Raw genomic sequence first — 8,244 nt, 5'->3', positions numbered from 1 at the left:
TTCGAGTCTTTACACATTAAGCAGAGGCTGCCATGGGTTAAATCTAAGGTGAAGTAGAACTAAATCCAAATGCCTCTCTGCCACCCAATAATAGGGGATTGTGGAGAAGCCTGCCTCTCTACTAAAGAGTGCAGGAAATGAAAATAAAACCTATCATTCCTGAGCTGTGACTGCAGACTGGCCTTGGCATAGATGTGCCCCCTCCATAAATGTGTACCCTCGGTGTGCCAGGTCACCTCAAGCTGAGACACTGGCTGGAAGTGCTTCTATCCCCAAGATCCCTGGCAAAAGCAAACTAAGAGCATCTCTGGAGGAGAGCACATTCATCTCTGGTCTTAGACACTCTTTACAAAATTCTCAAAGGCAGTGTTCAGCACAGGTAAGTAAGGTCACAAGGCAATGTAGTGAGAACCAGCTGCGCGTGCGCGCACACACACACGGAAATAGACCACACAAACTTCAGATAATAGAATTATCAGGGATAGATTCTGAGACCATTATGCTTCCTGGTTTTAAAGAAATGACAACCTTAAATATTAAATGACAGATCAAAAAAAACTACATAGAACTTCTAAAAGTGAGAAGTTCAGGAACACTAAAAATTCAATGGAGTTATTTGGCCAGATTAGACTCCTCGGACAACTAGAGAACTACCATATATATATCAGAAATTCTTCAAAATGTAACCTAAAAAGGTGGGCGGAGAGAGGGTGGATGGAAAATGCAGATAAAAAGATCCCTGGAGGATGGAGTTAAAGTTTAAAATTTCAAGAGCAGAGAGAATGGGGCAGAAGCAATACTTGAAGTCATGACTGATAATTTTTTGGAGTCCATTGAAGGTGCATGATACATGGAAAGTTCAGTAGTTCCTTCTGCCCCACCCCCATCCATTGGGAATACATTAGAAGACCCTCTTCCCCCCCCCCCCCCCCCCCAGGATGCCTGAAACAGTGGATAACACTGAGACCTTTATACGTTATGCTTTACATGCTGATGGCAAAGTTTATAATTTGGGCCCAGTGAGAGATTAATAATAGAACAATTAGGACAATATACCATAACTAGTCATGTGAATGTAGAGTCTCTCAAAATCCCTTATTGTGGTATACTCATCACTAGGATGATGGGAGATGGTAAAATGCCTACGTGATGAGATGAAGTGTGAGGTGAAGGACCTTGGCATCATGATGTAGTGTTGGGCTACTCTTGGCCTTCTGACTGCATGTCAGGAGGAGGGTCCTCTGCTTCTGGGCCTTGGTTGATCTGGGTAACTAAAGCCACAGAGAACAAAACTGGATAAGAGGGACTACTGTACACCTAAACACAACAGAGGGGAAAATGTAAAAACCAAATCTTAAATCTTAGAGGAAAAGAATCACAGGGTCTTCAAAGGAGTGGCTGATAAACTGGCAATGGACTTTTCAAGAGCAAGGATAAAAGTCAGAAAAGGTGTTGAATGTGCTGAAAGAAAACTATAATATCTGATGGGCAAAAGCCCATTTCAAGAATGGCAATACAATAAGGCTGTTTTCAAGTACAAAAGAAGTGAGCTTTTTATCAGCAGGTATTACAAGATGTACTTCAAGTGCAAGGAAGGTGATCTCAGGACCGAGGAACAGAAGGAAGTGCACGCGAAGAAAGTTTAAAAAAAAAAAAAAATACAGGGGTCAATGTAAATAAATGTCAGGTGTATGAAACAGTAGTATAATGGTAAGATCTCTGTATTCTCAGGTTTTTATATTTGGGAACAATGTAAATGTTAAACTTTAGACTTTGATAATTGAAGAGTGCATGTTATAACTTTTAGAATAATTTTATGGATAGAATGTTTGGGTCCCCACTCTGGATGTTAGGGCTTCAACATTTCAATGTGATAGTGGTAGGAGGTGGGCCTTAGGGAAATCATTAGAGTTAGGGTGGGTCATGAGGGTAGAGCCTTTTAGATGGGCTCAGTAGACTTTAAAAAGAACAAGTGCTCTTTCCCCTTGCATGAACATGTACCCAGGAAAGGCCATGTGAAGACACCATGAGAAGCGGTCATCTGCAGCCCAAGGATAGTGCTTGCACCAGACACCAACCCTGTTAACACCTTGATCTTGAATTTCCTGGTTTCTAGAACACAAATTTCTTTTAAGTCCCCTCATTTATGGTATCTTTTTTTTAAATGGCAACCTGAGTAGACTAGACTAAGGCAGTCTCTCAAAAGGTACAAAGAAATAAAATATTGTCCATCCAAACCAAGAAAAGGCAGAAAAGAAAGCAAACACAATGTGCAAAATAGGAGGGTAGATTTAAACTTGAGTGTTAAATTAAATGTAGTGAATGTTGAAGTTAAATGCAAAGATCATCAGACTGGATCTTAAAGCTCTTATAAACCTCAATGCTATTAAATGGAGATCTATATATTTTTTTAAAGTTTGTTTTAAAAGAATGAGGTAGGGAGGGACAGAGGAGGGGACAGGATCCTAAGTGGGCTCTGTGCTGACAGAGAGCCCAATGTGGGGCTCAAACTCCAGAACCCGGAGATCGTGACCTGAGCTGAAGTCAAATTGGCTGAACCACTCAGGTGCCCCTGGAAGGCCTCTATAGGCTTAGCTGGTTAAGTAACTCAGCTCAGGTCTTGATCTCAGGGTGGTGATCTCAAGCACCATGTTGGGCTCCATGCTGGGTGTAAAGCCAACAACAACAAAAAAAGTCCCAAAAGGAAAAAAAATATATGCAGAGACACCAAAAGAAAGTTAGTATAACTAAATCATCAAAAGATGGACTTCCATACTAAAGGTATTACTAGAAGTAATGAAAATCCATTCAAAGTGATACAAGGTTTAGTTCATCAAGAGAACATGAAAATTTAAATTTGCTGTGGTTCTAAGTCTCCAAACCTATAAAGCGAAATTTGATCTGAGAATAGAAAACCTACAACCATAGTGGGAGACTTAAAGGTCTCTTAGGGAAGACTACTATAAGAGTTGGTGGTACCTCTGGAGGAGAGAAGCTTTCATTAGGAAGTAGTATGTAAAGGGCTTCTTGGAGTTACAGAATATTCTATGTCTTTGTCTAGGTAGTGCTCACACAGTCCTAGACTTCACAATTTCTTGAACCTAGGTATTACTTTTTCGCGGGTATATTACATGTTACTATAAAAACAGTAAACAAATGAAAACAAAGATAAGCAACCCAGTTAAGAATTGAGAACCTATTACTGGTGTGGTAAGAAGAAAACAGAATGATGTCTTGGAAGGCAAGTCCAGAAAATACGTCAAAGATGAACAAATGTTACATGCTGTTAAGTACATTAACACAAAGACTGAATATCTATGTCTGGATTCAATTGTGTGGATGCTATTGGAGACGCAGACCTGAATTGCTTTGGCAAAACCTGATTGGAGTGGGTTGAAAAAAGACCAGAGAAAAATCTGAGGTAGTTACTGTACTCATTTGCCAGGACTGCCTAAACGTAGTACCCCGAACGTGGTGACTTGAACAATGAAAATGTATTGTCTCCTGGTTCTGAGGCCAGAAGTCTGGATCAAGGTGTTGGCAGGTTTCTCTTTTGAAGCCTGTGAGGGAGAATTTGTTTCTTGCCTCTCTCCTAGCTTCTGGTGGTGTGCTACCGATCCTTGACCTTCTTTGGCCTTTCTTGCATCAGCCCACTATCTCTGCCTTTATCTTTGCATTCATTCTCTCCACGTATGTGCTTCTGTGTCCAAATTTCTCCTTTTTAAAAAGGACACCAGTCATGTTGGAATAGGGGCCTGCCCTATGCCATCCAGTATGACCTCCTCTTAACTACATTTGTGAAGACCCTATTTGGAAATAAGGAACATTCTGAGGTAGGGTTAAGACTTCAACATATGGTTTTTGGGAGTAATCACTCAATCCATAATAAGTATAGGCAAGCCTTACATGGAGCAAAGAGCTGGAGTTGTCTGGAAGATGTAGAGTCAAAATCCACATGTATGTGTATTTAAAGATGGGGTGATGAAGAGTGTGTTGGTATGCTGGTTTGAATGACCCAGTCGAATAAGGGAAGAATTGGTGATTAAAGATAGAGGGGGGTAATTGCTTGAGAGCTGTCCTTTTGCAGGTAAGAGGGTTTATGGTCCATGGCCTAAGCAGAAATCTGGGTCTTGAGATATGAAAGCACCATATCCATGGTAACTGCAGGGAAGGCAGCCATACTGGTAAACATGGTAGTGGCATGGTGTGGAAGCTCTTGTCTGTTTTTGTCAGGGAATGGAAGGAAGGTCATCAACTGTTAGGAGGGAGAGGAGGTGGTGGATGGTTGCTAAGGGAGGATAGGGTGTGAAATGGTCTTATAAAGTGATAAATGTAGTGAGCTTGCTGGGGCACCCTAGGGCTCATTTTAGATTAGTGGCTGTGAGTTTAAGGTGTGACTAATTCCTATAGTGTGTGCTTGTCTTTAGCCATGGTTAACTGTGTGGGTGCAGGTACAGAGTAGGCAGAGATTTTGACTGGAGATGGTTTTTGTCAGGTGAATATCACAGGGTGAGTGTGGCAAAGGAGTTGATAAAACTGCCAAGTGAATGATTATAGGATGGACTATTGAAGGTGGGTAAAAGAGGAAGTAAGGATATGGTGGTGTTAGGGACAGTCCCTGTGAGAGAAGATCAGAGGATTGGTGGGGTTGAAGGATTCTGGAATTCTGAGGTCTTCTCCCCAGCCCGTTTCCACTTATCCAGCCTTATTTTCTACTGTTCTCTCCATCAGTCCCCTTCAGACACATCCGTCTATTCAAGTTTCTTCCAACACCCCTAGTGAACTCCAATCCTGGGTCCTGTGCATTTGCTGTTACCTCTGTGAAGAGCCCTCTTACATAATCTGTATGGCTCAGTCTCCCATTCAGATCTTTGCATTATCAGAAACTAAACACTGGATGTTTGGTTTAAGGTCTCCTATCAATCCCATGTGAGTTCTAGGAATGTAGAGCTTTTTCCTCGTTTTGTTCTAGGTGGGCAGCATCTTGAACAGTGCCTGGGACACAGTACTTATTAAGTGAGGGAATAAATTCAGGGGATGATGAACAGAGTAAGTCTTGAGAGTGAGCTTGGAGAGGAGCAGTTGTAGGTGATGGATGACATTGTCCTAGGGTATGATGTTGAAGGTAGGTGGTTAAAGAAAAAAACCAAAAAACCAAAGTCGCTGGAGAAGGGGGGGGTGTCGAGGAAGTTGGATTACTCCAAAGAATCTCAAAATCACTGGAAATTACAGTACGATGCTAGAGTGACAAAAAGATAAAATCCGGGAGTGACAGGTCTGTTAACTGCAACAGGAGGGAATGCTGTGTTGTCTCATGGGTTGGGTTTCAAGGCTGGAGTTCTTTTTCTGTGTGCGTGTGCATGTGTGTGTGTCTGTGTGTGGCTTTCTTGAGCAAGCACACATGTGGGAGGGGCAGAGAAAGAGAGGGGGAGAGAATCCCAAGCAGGCTCTGTACTCAAACTCCTGAAACTGCGAGATCATGACCTGAGCTGGAACCAAGAGACGCTTAACCAGTTGAGCCACCCAGGCACTCCAAGACTGAAGTTCTTTAGGAAACAGAAGGGAAAATTGGTTGAGAATGTGTAAAGCAAAGAGGATGGGTTACCTCCTTGCTAGGCTCAGTGGTTGGGAAAATAATCTGCACTTGATAGGGTTGCAGAGAAATCCACGCTCTTGGGGGGGAAAACCAACTTTGAGTGGAACAGGAGAATAAAGGGAACTTTGAAAAAAGATTGATATGGGGATTTTACTGATGGTGGGTTGTAATATTATATATAGATCCTAGAGGAAAAGGTTTAGGAGTTGGGGTGAAACTAGGGATACAGAGCCTTGTGAAGAGAGTCTGGGTGATGAGGGGTCTGTTTGTGCCTTTTTGCAATAAGAGATGGCAAAAGGGATCAGCCTTGTTGGAGTCAGGGGAGACTGTATGGTGAGGCTTCAAGTTCTGGAAGGCGAGGGAAGCAAAGGGTGGGATCTTGTCAGGACAATTAATGCACTGGGGTTTCCTTTTCCCTCTTGCCTGTAATGGTAGTGGGGAAGCTGGAGAGGAGTAGTCTCACTGGGGCATTCAGGACTAGAATATCCTTTTGTATCTGTTTTCTAGGGCTACTATAGCAAAATACTTCAGATGGGTGGCGTAAAAAAAAAAATGTATTTTCTCACTGGTCTGTCAGCTAGAAGTCCAAGGTTCATCAGAGTTGGTTTCTTCTGAGACCCTTCTCCTTGTCTTTGCAGATGGTTGTCTTCCCTTGGTCTGTGTCAGTGTCCTAATCTTGCCTCCTAAGGATGCCAGTCAGACAGGATTAGGGCCCACCCATGTGACTTCCTTCTATCCTGGTTACCTCATTAAAGGCCCTATCTCCAAACGTGGTCTCTCTCTGTGCTATTGGGGCTTAGGACTTCAGAACCTAAGGGGGAACAAATTTAGGGGGAATGCTCTTCAGCCCCAAATACCTTTATATTCTAGAATAAAGACAGAGCATCCTAAAGGGAACTATTTTGAGGTCATTACTGATCTTCATTACTGCACATGAAGAAATGGAGATCTGGAAATGTTTGGTGGCTTGGTCAAGGTGACCCTGCTAGAGCAGATTCTGGAACTCTCTAAAACAGGCCATTCTGTCCTACCTAAGCTTATACTAGTTGTTGAAATCTAGTGGAGTTAATAAACCAAAAGAAAACGATTTGGGGGTGCCTGGGTGGTTCCGTTGAGTGTCTGACTTAGTTTTGGCTCCGGTCATGATCTCCTGTCACTGTTCATGAGTTCGAGCTCTGCATTGGGCTCTGCACCGACAGTGCAGAGCCTGCTTGGGATTCTTGCTCTCTGCCTGCCTCTCCCTGCCCCAACCCCATGTGTATACACACTCTCAAAATAACATAAGGATTTCGGTTCTGAATAATTTGTTGCCAAAAAAGATCTGGGGGGAAAAGAAAAGTTCACTGAGGGGGGAGTTAGGACTCCTAACATTCATGCTTCTTCATGTTAAAAAAAAAAAAAAAATCCACTTCTTGACATTAGTATTTTTACATAAGGGGATATCTAGGTTGAGAGAAATCGAAGTTGGTGAATGTTACAGATACCAATAGATTGGGCTTGTGGTTTAAAATCTGTACAGTGTCCAGTGGACCAGCCAACATTACACGTACAGATAGTTTGCTCCAGAATGTCTGTGTTTGGATTTCAGGTAGCATATAGAGGCCCTGTGGATATCAGGGCTATTCAAGATGATGATTGGATAATTCTAAAATAGAATCTCTCAACAGACTTGGGAATAAATGCACAGCTTGCCAAGATGATGACCTTGAAGGAAATGGCAGTCATTTGTATCTTTTAACATTCTATCTGCTAAAAGAAAAACCTTTTTGTGGCTTCAGTTCACATACTTCTATTTATGTTACTGTAAGCAGATCACTGTGTTTTGAAAGGTCAGTCCTTTCAAAAGCCTTCCATTATCACTTAGCAATTAGTTCAGTGCTTTATATGTGCAAAATGTTATTTTAAAAAGACTATTTATGGGGCGCCTGGGTGGCGCAGTCGGTTAAGCGTCGACTTCAGCCAGGTCACGATCTCGCGGTCCGTGAGTTCGAGCCCCGCGTCAGGCTCTGGGCTGATGGCTCGGAGCCTGGAGCCTGTTTCCGACTCTGTGTCTCCCTCTCTCTCTGCCCCTCCCCTGTTCATGCTCTGTCTCTCTCTGTCCCAGAAATAAATAAAAAACGTTGGAAAAAAAAAAAAAAAAAGACTATTTGTTATGAAGTGTTTTCCGTTTTGTTTCCTCTGAAGAAATTCAGTCTATTTTACTAGACTCAGAAAACCCTTCTCCTTCCCGCCCCCCCCCCCCCACCCCCGCCATCATCCACTTCCAAACTCTCCAAAGCTGGTAGGCATGGGAGAAGCTTATCATAGTGGTGAAGCACATAAGGGCAGATTTATTTGCTTTGAGTTTTAAAGACCTCCAAGGGGGGAAAGGAAGTTGAATGTTTGTTATAGTCCTATCCCTAAACGTAGTTTCTAACTTCAGTGTTCTTGTCTCTACTGACTGTACCTTTACCTTTCAGTGCTCCTCCGGTGGAGCTCTTGGGCTCTTTATCTGTCTACCAAAGCAGAAGCCTGTTCCTAGGGGCTAAGCCCAAGCCGAGGCCTGTCCAGGAGATATCTGTATCTAGTCCCTACTAAGGGTGGTTCTCTCATTCCACTATGAACAGCTGTGTCAATGCAGTAGGTACCTTGGACAGCAAAAAATACCA

This window comes from Neofelis nebulosa, chromosome 13, assembly GCF_028018385.1.
Source record: "Neofelis nebulosa isolate mNeoNeb1 chromosome 13, mNeoNeb1.pri, whole genome shotgun sequence".
NCBI lineage: Eukaryota > Metazoa > Chordata > Mammalia > Carnivora > Felidae > Neofelis > Neofelis nebulosa.
Note: the sequence above shows the minus strand (reverse complement) of the source record.